The sequence below is a fragment of the Trichechus manatus genome, unplaced genomic scaffold, assembly GCF_000243295.1.
Source record: "Trichechus manatus latirostris isolate Lorelei unplaced genomic scaffold, TriManLat1.0 scaffold00063, whole genome shotgun sequence".
NCBI classification, from domain to species: domain Eukaryota; kingdom Metazoa; phylum Chordata; class Mammalia; order Sirenia; family Trichechidae; genus Trichechus; species Trichechus manatus.
This window is the reverse complement of record NW_004443999.1, coordinates 4,282,489-4,294,998: the sequence shown is the minus strand read 5'-3', so window position 1 is coordinate 4,294,998 and position 12,510 is coordinate 4,282,489. Positions and strand designations below refer to the sequence as shown.

Sequence of the window (12,510 nt, the reverse complement as noted above, 5' to 3'; positions counted from 1 at the left end):
GAAGATTGCTTAGATGGGGAGGATGTCAGTGTAGACTCAGAGAAATGGATAGATTTGAGGGACTATTTGAAGGTAGAACTGACAGAGCTCATGTATCATGTGTGCTTACATATGGTTTTATTAATTTAAAAAGACAAAGATAACATTCTTGTGGAGTTTTGGGAAGTTAGATTTATCTTAGGGAAGGATGGGATCCAACTCCTAAAGAAGGACACAAAGGTATATGCACAAGGATGTTATTGCAGCACTATTTGTAACAGCAAATAATCAGAAATAAATGTGAAAAAGAATGGTGAAGAAGATTGAACATATACCATCGATGTGGAGTTGGTAAAACTGCGTCCATTAAAAAGAATGCAGTCAATTTTTGCATACTGAGAAGGAATGGTATTTAAGAGATACTGGTGAAAAAGAATGGTGCAGAACCATGTGCACAGTGTGATCCTACTCCTGTGAATTAGAAATGTGATCATTATGTCTACCCTGTACTAGTATTATAAGAAAAAGTTTGAGGAAATATGTCAAACTCTGTTACCCATGGTCATTTTGGGCTGGAGTGGGGATTTTGATTTTATACCTTATACCTTTTTGTCTTATTAGAATTTCTTAAACAATGGAAGAGAAGAAATAATTTCTTTAAGCAGCGACAGAACAAGGGGATACTGTGTGGTTTAAAATCGGAAAAGGTGTGCACCGGGGTTGTATCTTTTCACCATGCTTATTTAGTTTGTATGCTGAGCAAATAATCCAAGAAACTAGGCTATATGAAGAAGAATTTGGCATCAGGACTGGAGGAAGACTCATTAACAACCCGCAATATGCAGATGACACAACCTTGGTTATAGAAAGAATAGAGGACTTTAAGGACTTACTGATGAAGCTCAAAGACTACAGCCTTCAGTACGGGTTACACCTCATCATAAAGAAAACAAAAATCTTCATAACTGGACCAATAAGCAACATCATGATAAATGAAGAAAAGATTGAAGTTGTCAAGGATTTCATTTCACTGGAATCCATAATCAACGCCCAGGGAAGTGGCAGTCAAGAAATCAATGGTGCTCGCTTCGGCAGCACATATACTAAAATTGGAATGATACGGAGAAGATTAGCACGGCCTCTGTGCAAAGATGACATGCAAATTCGTGAAGTGTTCCATATTTTTATAAAACAAAAATAATCAATGTATTGCATTGGGCAAATCTGCCACAAAAGACCTCTTTAAAGTGTTACAAAGCAAAGATGTCACTTTGAGGACTAAGGTGCGCCTGTCCCAAGCCATGGTATTTTCAATCACCTCATATGCATGCGAAACCTGGACAATGATAAAGGAAGACTAAAGGAGAAATGATGCCTTTGAATTCTGGTGTTAGCGAAGAACATTGAATATACCATGGATTATCAGAAGAATGAACAAATCTGTCCTGGAAGAAGTATAGCCAGTATGGACATGATATCAGGAGTGACCAGTTCCTGGAGCAGGACATCACGCTTGGTAAAGTAGAGGGTCAACGAAAAAGCAGAAGACCCTCAGAGAGATGAATTGACCGAATGGCTGCAACTATGGGCTCAAACTACCTAATATTGTGAGGATGGCACAGGACTGACCAACGTTTTGTTCAGTTCATAGGTAGAGTCGCTGTGAGTCAGAACCGACTCAACAGCACCTAACACCAACAACATAACAACAAGCAGTGGCACAAGCAGTATTTTTAGGATTAATAGGTTGTTTCCATGAAGTCTTCGAATCAACTTTAAGAAACAAGTCCTATAAACATAAATCTTATTTTTCTTTATGGAGAATTTTATTAATCTCAAACCAGGAAAATGGAGAAGATTATTGATTAAATTGAAATGATTATTTTTCCAAGATGATATTGAGACTACCTTTATTCATTTCCTTCAAATTAACATTAAGAACAAGTGACTGAATACAGGTTTTTCTATATTATTTGAACAAGCAATGCATCTCTCAGTGATTTTAGTGGTTTGTAAAGAAAGAGATACACAGATTTATTTGCAAAACAAGACAAAAGCTTTCCTTTTAAATTGTGCTTTCTTAAAAGGCTCTTTAGAGTGATTATCTCTGGGCACAGAGATGATGGATTATTTCCATTTTCTTTTTAGTTCCTTTCTATGTTTTCCAAATTCTCCATAATAATTATAAATTACTTTTGTAATCATAAAAAGAGGTTCTTTTTTAAAACTGTTACATTAAGATTAAATGTCTGCAAATTTAACACTGGATACTCAGTCTATTTCAACCTGCTTCTACTTTCTATATGACATCCAGTAGTTCTCTTTCTCTCAAAGCCTGAAGTTTGCAGACTTTATTTACAAACTGGGACTGACTGACTTGTCATATTGTGATCACATTGATCCCCACTTCTTTCCATCCAAAATGACGAGGCAAGGTCCTTAATACACCCTGATGAGTTAAATTTAGTAATGACACTTAGTAATGACATTTAAAATGTCATTACTAAAATGACTATGAAGGCTTTTCACCCGACTTCTAGAGAACCAAAAGGAAGGTCAAAGCAAGCAGAAGCTGACTTAGAAAAACTCCAGCCTCTTACACCTTCTCTTAGCCCAATCTTATGGTATGCAGCAAATTCTTTTAGAGTAACACCAAGAAAGCTTGAAAACACAGTTCTGGTGTGGACTGTGATGTGCAAAAAAAGAGAAGTGGGTTTCTTCAGACAGTTATAGTTTTTATGCAAAGGGTTTGAGAATCTCGATGAAAATTATTAAGTAAATACCACAAGACTTGCACATTGTACAGCAACATATCATAATTATATGTTTCTAACCACCCAAAGCCTTCCTGTGTGTTCTGGTTTTAGCTTAGCCTTGTAAATTATTTCTGACTCATTAGCGTTTCACCGTAGGGCAACTCATGAGCTCCATAACATGTTGATATTTTTTTCTTAAATTTATTTTTTAGCAAATGCATTTCGTTTACTTTTTAGCCTCAGAATGTAAATTTTCATAGTGAAATGCAAGTAAATAATTCTAACCCCTCTTTCTTATATCCTCTTTTCTCTAAAAATGTCTTATTTATAATTAAAAACACATATCTAAAGACCAATTCTTCACTACAGCTGAACACCCTAAGCTGAAGAGTCCCTGAAGGCTACAAATGGTTAATGTGTTTGGCTGCCAACCAAAAGTTTGGAGATTTGGCACAGAAGAAAACATTCTTTGATGGTGACTAGGGTGGGGAGGAAGGGAGAAGTGTTACTCACTAACTAGAGATTAGACAAGATTTATCTTAGGTGAAGGGAAGGACAGCACACACTACAGGGGAAGTCAGCACAACTGGACTAAACCAAACCTAACAAGTATCCTGAATACAACCAAACACTTTGAGGGACAGAGTATCAGGGGTGGGGGTCTGGGGACCATGCTTTCAGCGGACATCTAGGTCAACTGGCATAACAAAGTTTATTAAGAAAATGGCCTGCATCCTGCTTTGGTGAGTGGTGTCTAGGGTCTTCAAAGCTAGCGAGTGGCCATCTAAGATGCATCAATTGGTCCCAACTCACCTGGAGCAAAGGAGAATGAAGAACACCAAAGTTACAAGGAAAATATTAGCCCAAGAGACAAAAGGGCCACATAAACCAGAGACTCCATCAGCCTGAGACCAGAAGAACTAGATGGTACCCGGCTACCACCAATGACCACCCTGACAGGGAACACAACAGACAGTCCCTGATGGAGCAGGGGAAGGGTGGGGTGCAGAACTCAAATTCTAGTAAAAAGACCAGACTTAATGATCTGACTGGGACTGGAGGAACCCCAGAAATCACGGCTCCCAGACTCTCTGTCAACCCAGAACTAAAACAATTCCTGAGGCCAACTCTTCCAACAAAGATTAGACTGGACTATGGGACATAAAACGATACTTCTTAGCTCAAGCAGATACATGAGACTAAACGGGCAGCTTCTGTCTGGAGGTGCGATTAGAAGGCAGAGAGGGTTAGGAGCTGGTTAAATGGACACAGAAAATCAGGGGTGGAAAGGAGGAGTGTGCTGTCACAGTATAAGGAGAGTAATTAGGGTCACATAACAGTGTATGTATAAATTTTTGTATGAGAGACTAACTTGAATTGTAAACTTCACTTAAACTATAACAATTAAAAAAAAGTTTGGAGGTTTGAGTCCACCCAGAGGCTCCTGGGAAGAAAGGCCTGGTGATCTACTTTTGAAAAATCAGCCATTGAAAACTCTATGGATCACGGTTCCATTCTGACACACATGGGGTCACCACAAGTTGGAATCGACTGAATGACAACTAGCTTCTGTTTTTTTTTTTACCCTAAGCTGAGGAAGGGTAGTTGGGAGTTGTACAGTGTAACTACTACTGGGTTTAGATTAGGGTATCCTAACCTCGTACCTATTGATATTTTGGGCTGGATAATTCTTTGTTGTAAGGGGCTGCCTTGCGCATTGTAGAATGCTCAGCAACATCCCTGACCTCTACTCTCTGGATGCCGGTAGCACAAAACTCTAACCTCCAGTTGTGACCGCCAAAAACATCTCAGTACATTGCCAAATATCCCCTGGGGGACAAATTCATCCTCAGTTAAGAACCACTGTACAAGACCAAAGACGTTACAAAACCAAGCCTTTTTTACCTTTGCCAATTCCAGTTGTTCTCCTGACCTTTGGGGTCATCCTCTACCTACCTAGCTACCATCAACATAAAACTCACACATTCAGGAAGGTCCTCACACTTTTCATGCCTAAGCCATTGAACACTGCCTAGAGTTCTGCCTTTGAACCATATGTGGCCAGTTTGGTCAGGAGGAAATAGCAGACGTGGATACCTGTTTCCTGCCCTTCACTGACATGGGTGTTCATGCTTATCAATGTTAATGTACATGAGTTCATGATGTCTTGACTTCTGAAGCTCTAAAATGCCGCCAGTTTATCGATCAACTGCTCTCTGCAACCCATTGCTTCCCCAAGAATATTGTCTTGACTACGATTTTATCTAATTAAGTATGTTTATTCTTCCTTGCAATTGTTTTTCTCATTTGGTACTTAAATATACAATTATGATGCAAACTTAAAATATTTATTTCCTGAAATTATCCTAGATTAGAGCCTATTAATTAAAACTGCGAGGAGGGGTTTCTAGCATTAAAAAATTTTACTCTCCCTCCAAAACAACCCATAACAAAACAACACGTTAGCTCATATAAATTTTATTTTTATGCCTCCTAACATAGCTGCGAAACCCTTTGCCATCAAGTCAATTCCAACTCATAGCTGAGGGAGCTCTGGTGGCGCCGTAGTTAAGAGCTTGGCTGCTAACCAGCTGCTAACAGCTCGAATCTACCAGCCGATCCTTGGAAACCCTGTGGGGCGGTTCTACTCTGTCCTGGAGGGTCACTATGAGTTGGAATTGACTCGACAGCAATGGGTTTGGTTTGGTTTTACCATAGTTGAGCGATATTTATTTCCCTGTCCACATCGTCTGGTGTTTGAAGCATGAGGAAAGTGTGGCAGAGAAAGTTGACTTCCTTTATGGAAAGAACATTATTAATGAAATCTGCCCTATCAAAAAGCCCAAAATGAGGATCTGTCGTTGACTAGATTTATAACCTTGAGCAAGCAGCATAGTCTCTCGTAGCCTGCTTCATCTTTGGTATAATGGGAATAACAATACCTAGTTTCAAGATAACCTGTTTCAAGCTCTGACCCCTGTGCCTGACATGCTGTTAATAGCTTGCCATCGAGCTGGTCCCTAACTAACAGCAACCCTGTGAACAAAGGATCAGTCCATTGTGATCCACAGGGTTTTCATTGACTGATTTTCAGAAGTAGACCACCAGCCCTTTCTTCCCAGTTTCTTAGTCTGGAAGCTCTGCTGGAACCTGTTCAGCAACATAACAACATGCAAGCCTCCACTGTCAGACAAGTCGTGACTGTGCTCGAGGTGCACTGGGCAGGGATAGAACACAGGTTTCCTGCATGGAAGGTAAGAATTCTACCACTGAACTGCCACTGTTCCCTGTGCCTGCCATCCAAACCCGTTGCCATGGAGTCGATTCTGACCCACAGCAACCCTATAGGACAGAGTAGAACTACCCCATATTGTTTCCTAGGCTATAATCTTTACAGAAGCAGATTGTCACACCTTTCTCCTGAGGAGCGGCTGGTAGGTTCAAACTACCAATCTTTTGGTTAACAGGAGAGTACTTAACTACTACATCACTAAGGCTCCTTTGTGCCTGGCATGTAGGTGTATAATAAGTGTCATTTTCTATGCTGCTTCCCTTCCTTGCTCCCATGCCAGGCTAAATGATTTGTAAGGCCAGTCCAAAACGAAAATGTGCGGTCCTTTGTTCAAAAATAATTAAGAATTTCAAGATGGCAACAGGAGAACATTAAACCAACTGTGGAAAAGCTGATAGCCAACATTTGACTTAATGGAGAAAGACTGAGAGCTTTCCCCTTGAAATCGGGAGCAAAACAAGGGTTCCCACTCTCACCACTTCTGTTCAATACTGTATTACAAGTCCTAACTAGAGCAAAGAGGCAAGGAAAAAAAAAAAAAAAGATATCCAGATTGGAAAAGAAGTAAAATTATCTCTATTCGAGGATGATATGATCCTATATATAGAAAATCTCAAAGCGTTCAAAAGAAAATTTCTAGAGCTAATAGAGGAATTTAGCAGACTTGCAGGGCACAAGGTCCACAAACAAAAATCATCTGGATTTCTGTACACCAGTAATGAGAAATCTGAAAGGGAAATCAGGGAAACAATTCCATTTACAACAGCATCTGAAAGAATGAAATTCCTAGGAAAAAATTTAACCAGGAACTTGAAGGATTTATACAAGGAAAACTATAAAACACTGCTGAAAGAGATTAAAGAAGACTTAAATAAGTGGAAAGATGTTTCATGTACATGGGTTGGAAGACTTAATATTGTTAAGATGTCAATACTACCCAAAGCAGTCTATAGATTAAATGCAATCCCAATCAAAATTCCAACAGCTTTATTTACAGAAATAGAAAAATCAATTCTCAACTTTCTAGGGAATGGCAAGAGGCCCCGAGTAGCTAAAACAGTGTTGAAAGAGAAGAACAAACTAGGAGGACTCACACTTCCTGATTTTAAAACATACTATATAGCTGGAGCCCTGATGGCATAGTGGTTAAGAGCTTAGCTACTAATGAAAAAGTTGACAGTTTGAATCCACCAGCCACTCCTTGGAAACCCCATCAGCTGCTCCTTGAGGCAGTTATACTCTGTCCTATAGGGTCACTATTAGTCAGAATCAACTCAACAGAAATGTGTTTGGGTTTTTTTTAAATACAGCCACAGTAATCAAAACAGCCTAGTTTGGTATAACAATAGACACATAGACCAATGGAATAGAATTGTAAGTCCAGAATAAATTCATACATCTATGGTCATCTGACTTTTGACAAGGGTGCAAAGTCCATTTGATGGGGAAAAAAGAATCTCTTCAATAAATGGTGTTGGGAAAATTGGATTTTCACATGCAGAAAAATGAAACAGGACCCATGCCTTACACCATACACAAAAACAAATTCAAAATGGATTGACGTAAATGTGCAAACTAAAACTATAACATTCTTAGAAGGATCTGCAGGGGCAATGCTGTCAGGCCTAGCTTTTAACAATGGATTATCTGACACAATAACAAAAGCACAAACAACAAAAGACAAAATAAATAAATGAGACCTCATAAAAATTAAAAACTTTTGTTCATCAAAAGACTTTACAAAAAAAGTGAAAAGATAAGCCACTGACTGAGAAAATATCTTCGGAAACTATATATCCAATATGAATATAATAACCAAAATATACATAAAACTTTGACAACAACAAAAAGACAAATAACCCATTCATAAAATGGGCAAAGGACTTGAACAGACATTTCACTCAAGAGGACATTTAAATGGCCACTAAACACATGGAAAGATAATCAGCGTCAACAGCCATCAGAGAGATGCAAATCAAAACCATAATGAGATAGCATTTCACTCCCACTAGGATGGCTAAGATTTAAAAAAAAAACAAAATAACAAATGTTGGCGAGGATGTAGGGAAGTTGGAACGCTTATCCATTGCTCGTGGGAATGTAAAATGGTAGAGCCATTGTGGAAAACAGTGTGGCAGTTCCTCAAAAAACTAACAATAGAACTACCATATGACCCAGCAATTCCACTCCTAGGTATATACCCAAAAGACTTGAAAGCAGAGACTCAAAAAGAGCTCAATATCACCAATGTTCATTGTAGCACTATTCACAATAGCCAAAAGGTGGAAACAACCTAAATGCCCGTCAACAGATGAATGGATAAACAAAATGCGGTACATACATACAATGAAATACTGCTAAAACAGTAGGAGAAAAGAAGTCTTGACAAATGCTACAGTATGGAGCTTGAAGACATTATGCTGAGTGAAATAAGTCAATCACAAAAGTACAAATGTTGTATTACGTCATTTATACAAAAAGACAAGAAAAGGTAAATGTACAGAGACCGAAGTTTTTTAGTGGTTACCCGGGGCAGGCGGGAGGGGGGAAATGGTGGTTAATGGTGATGGAAAAATCACACTGATTAAGGGTAGGGTTGTGTAACTGATTATTGTAATTGCTGTCAATAAGTTGCAGAGTATAAAAAGTAGAAGTGGTAAAAGTTGTGGTAAAAGCTGCTGAGGCTGCTTATGTACAACCAAACACCTCTTGGGATTTGGTCTCTTGGTTTGGAGGTTTAGGGTCATGGTTTCATGAGACAACCCTGTTAATTGGCTTAATAACATATTTAGTGCTTCTATTCTACCTCCTAGTTTGTTGCTTAGTGTCTGGGGTCTTAAAAGCTTGCAAGCAGCCATCCAAGGCACTGCAATTGGTCTCTATTCACCTGGAGCAACAGAGGAAGGAGAGTCAGGAATAGGAGGAGGATACCGAACATGTGACTAATTGCCTCGGTGAACAACTGTCTCCTTTGCCATGAGACAAGAAAAACTGAATGGCGCCTGGCTACCATTATTGAACATATTGATCAAAGATTCCATAGAAGAATCCTGATCAAAAGGGGGGAAAATGCAGACAAGATTTCAAATTCTCATGGACTCCAGACTTTCTGGAGCCATGGAGGGTGGATGAACCCCTGAAACTATTTCCCTGAGATAATCTTTAAACCTTAAACAAAATATCCCCTGAACTCATCTTAAAATCAAACAATAGTTTAACTTAACTATCAAAAAAAATCTGCCTTGAGTATTCTGCTCTTTTAAGAACTATCTATATGGGCTCAAACTGACAATAGCAACCAGAAAGATTAGATAGGAACCTTAGGGAGCAGTGAGTTTGTGTTAATGAGGGAGGAACAACTTAGAAAAGGAAGTGAGAATGGTTGTCACTAAATTGTACATGTAGAAACTGTTGAATTGATGTATGTTTTGCTGTGTATATTCTCAACAACAACAAAATAAATATAATTTAGAAGAAAAGCAAACAAGTGTGGGGTCATTCTAAGCGTGGGACCCTTATAAGCACGGGGCCTGTGTAACTGCACAGGTCGCACACTTATAAAGCCGGCCCTGCTTGCTCCCCTGCTTCAAGGTTCTACTTGTCCACGCTTCCACCAAATTAAAAGTCACCTTTCAAGTATACCAACTAACAGAAAAATAAATGCAACTAACTAAAGAGGGCTTGATTGCATGTGTTGCTTTTCAATGCCAGTTCACTTAAGCTGCTGAGTGTTATTGAGCCTAGGGCTCTTCTGAAGGGGCTATGTTTTATCTGCCATGGTATTTCAGAAGTTTACACCATCCCCAATCTGGAAGAATTTTTAAAAAAATGTCTTGGTATTTGGAGCCTTGATTGGTGGCCCAAGGGGTACTTGGTGGCCAAAGAGGCAGTAATTCAAAAGCTCTTTCTGTAGATTTATGGAATAGCATCCACAAAGAAAGCAGCATAGCTTTAAACCAGTGTCCCAGACCCTAGACTGGAGACTTCTAAAGAACTGGTTCATATGTGTAAGAATAAAATATCCAAAGGGGAAGACTTGCTCTCCAAACCCCTGAGCCCCAGCTCTGCCTGTTATTTCTTCTCCCTTATGAAAGCATCAACATAAAACCTTTTAAGGGTTTCTCAAGCTTCTCACATCTTATTTGATATGAAGCAGAATTGTGTTAAAAGAAAACATGTGTATGGATAGACGGATAGATAGACAGATAAATCAAAAAACTGGTTGCTGTAGAGTTGATTCCAACTCATAGCAACCGTATAGAACAGAATAGAACTGGCCGATAGGGTTTCCAAGGAGCGGCTGGTGGATTCAAACTGCCGACCTTTTGGTTAGCAGCCTGAGCTCTTAACCACTGCACCAAAAGGGCTCCAGTAGACATACAGATATATACATATGGTCAAATTATGTAATAGCTCCTTAATTCCCATCAAAGGAAGAATTGAATTTAATTACTATTTCATAAGGCTTCTGAATTTTTGAAATTCATTTGCTAGCTGTAGATCCAATTTTGCCAATACTATCATTGTCAAAAATCTTTTGTGGCTTTCAAATTTTTTTAAAGCAATAGAACTTTTTTTTTTTTAAAGCAAGACAACCTTTTGATAAAACAGACTCTCACAACACCCACCGCAACCCACCCCTGCCAAAGATAAAAGCAGAAGTCTATGACCATACATTTATTTATGTTTCTATTTTTAATCCTTTAAAAAAAAATTTTTATTGTACTTTAGATGAAGGTTTACAGAGCAAACTAGTTTCTCATTAAACAATTAATACACATATTGTTTTGTGACATTGGTTGCCAACCCCATGACATGTCAACACTCTCCCCTTCTCAACCTTGGGTTCCCCATTACTAGCTTTCCTGCCCCCTCCTGGCTTCTCATCTTTGCCTTTGGGCTGGTGTGCCCCTTTAGTCTCGTTTTATTTTAGGGGCCTGTCTAATCTTTGGCTGAAGGGTGAACCTCAGGAGTGACTTCATTACTGAGCTATAATGGTGCCGGGGGGCCATGATCTTGGGGTTTCTCCAGTCTCTGTCAAACTAGACTGGTCTTTTTTTGTGGGTTAGAATTTTGTTCTACATTTTTCTCCAGCTCTGTCTGGGACCCTCTATTGTGATCCCCGTCAGAGCAGCCTGTGGTGATAGCCGGGCACCATCTAGTTATGCTGGACTCAGTCTGGTGGAGGCTGTGGTAGCTGGTGGTCCATTAGTCCTTTGGACTAATCTTTCCCTATATTTTTAATCCATATGGTCAAAGAGAAAAACGTAACTAGAGAATAATTACAAGAAGTTTTGCCAGATAGGGTTTGTAGATGGTCATTGCTGATATGGCAGTCCCAGCATCCACTTCTATATCCGGTTTTGGTTGCCGAGTGCTCAGAGATTCCCTTGAAAACTGAGTATATGCTTCAATTAAACTGATCCAGAAGCATGAGATAAGGGTAACAAATGTTTACATCTAAGTTGAATCATTAATAATATGTAACATCTCTCTCCTTCCTTGCTGTAGAAGTTAGGCAAGAAGCATCAAAAATTTACTGGTTACTGCCCAACTTTCACTCCGTGATAAGCACAAATAAAGCAGATGCGCCCTGGCCTTTCCTGACATTTCATAATGGTGCACATGTGTTGTAACAGTGTTTTTACTTGTACAATTTAATGTGACCAGACATGCAAAACCTAAGTTAAAATGGAGGAGGGAGGAGGCTGAGTCATAATAGAGTGTCAAACTCAATAACCAGTGAAGCAGTACAAGAAGTTCAAATATACTAATCCAGATGGCAGAAAAGCTGTGACAGACAGAATTCTAAGATGACCCCCAGAGAATTCTGCTATCAACCACATGAGCTTGGAAGAGGACCCTGAGCCTCAGATGAGACCGTATAGCCATGAGCAGAAGATCCAGGGGGTGAGGCCATAAGAAAAGCACCCAGCTAAGCTGTGCTTGGATTCCTGATCCACAGAAAATGTGTAACAATAAATGTGCATTGTATAAAGCTGCTAAACTTGTGGAATTTATTACACAGCAACAGAAAACTAATATAGGTAACTTATTCCCAGTCAATGCAAAACTGAGTTAAGCCAGCAGCCCAAGATAGGCAACAATGAATTAAAATTTGATTTATAATATATTTGAGTCTGTTTTGTTATTACAATTTTCAATTATGTGTTTTTAATACTTATAAATTATAAAGTAAAAAAACTCACTTTATAGTGGAGAATCTTATCAGGAACAGACCTTAATCAAGTGATTAAAGTTAACATCACCAGTTGTTGTTGCTGGGTGCCGTCGAGTCAATTCCAGCTCATAGTGACTTCACGTGACAGAGTCAAACTGCCCCATAGGGTTTGCTTGGCTGTAATCTTTACAGAAGGAGATAGCCAGGTCTTTCTCCTGCGGAGCCTCTGGGTGGGTACAAACTGTCAACCTTTCAGTTAGCAACTGAGGGATTAACCATTGCACCACCAGGGCTTCTTCAAT

General features: G+C 39.2%; 1 non-coding gene across 1 annotated transcript; it reads left to right on the top strand.

The window, feature by feature from the left end:
- The first annotated feature begins 1,058 nt into the window (after window positions 1-1,058).
- Window positions 1,059-1,165, top strand: LOC111821089 (U6 spliceosomal RNA). Its single transcript, XR_002824572.1, has one exon. It is a non-coding gene; the product is annotated as a U6 spliceosomal RNA (small nuclear RNA).
- Window positions 1,166-12,510: the final 11,345 nt, after the last annotated feature.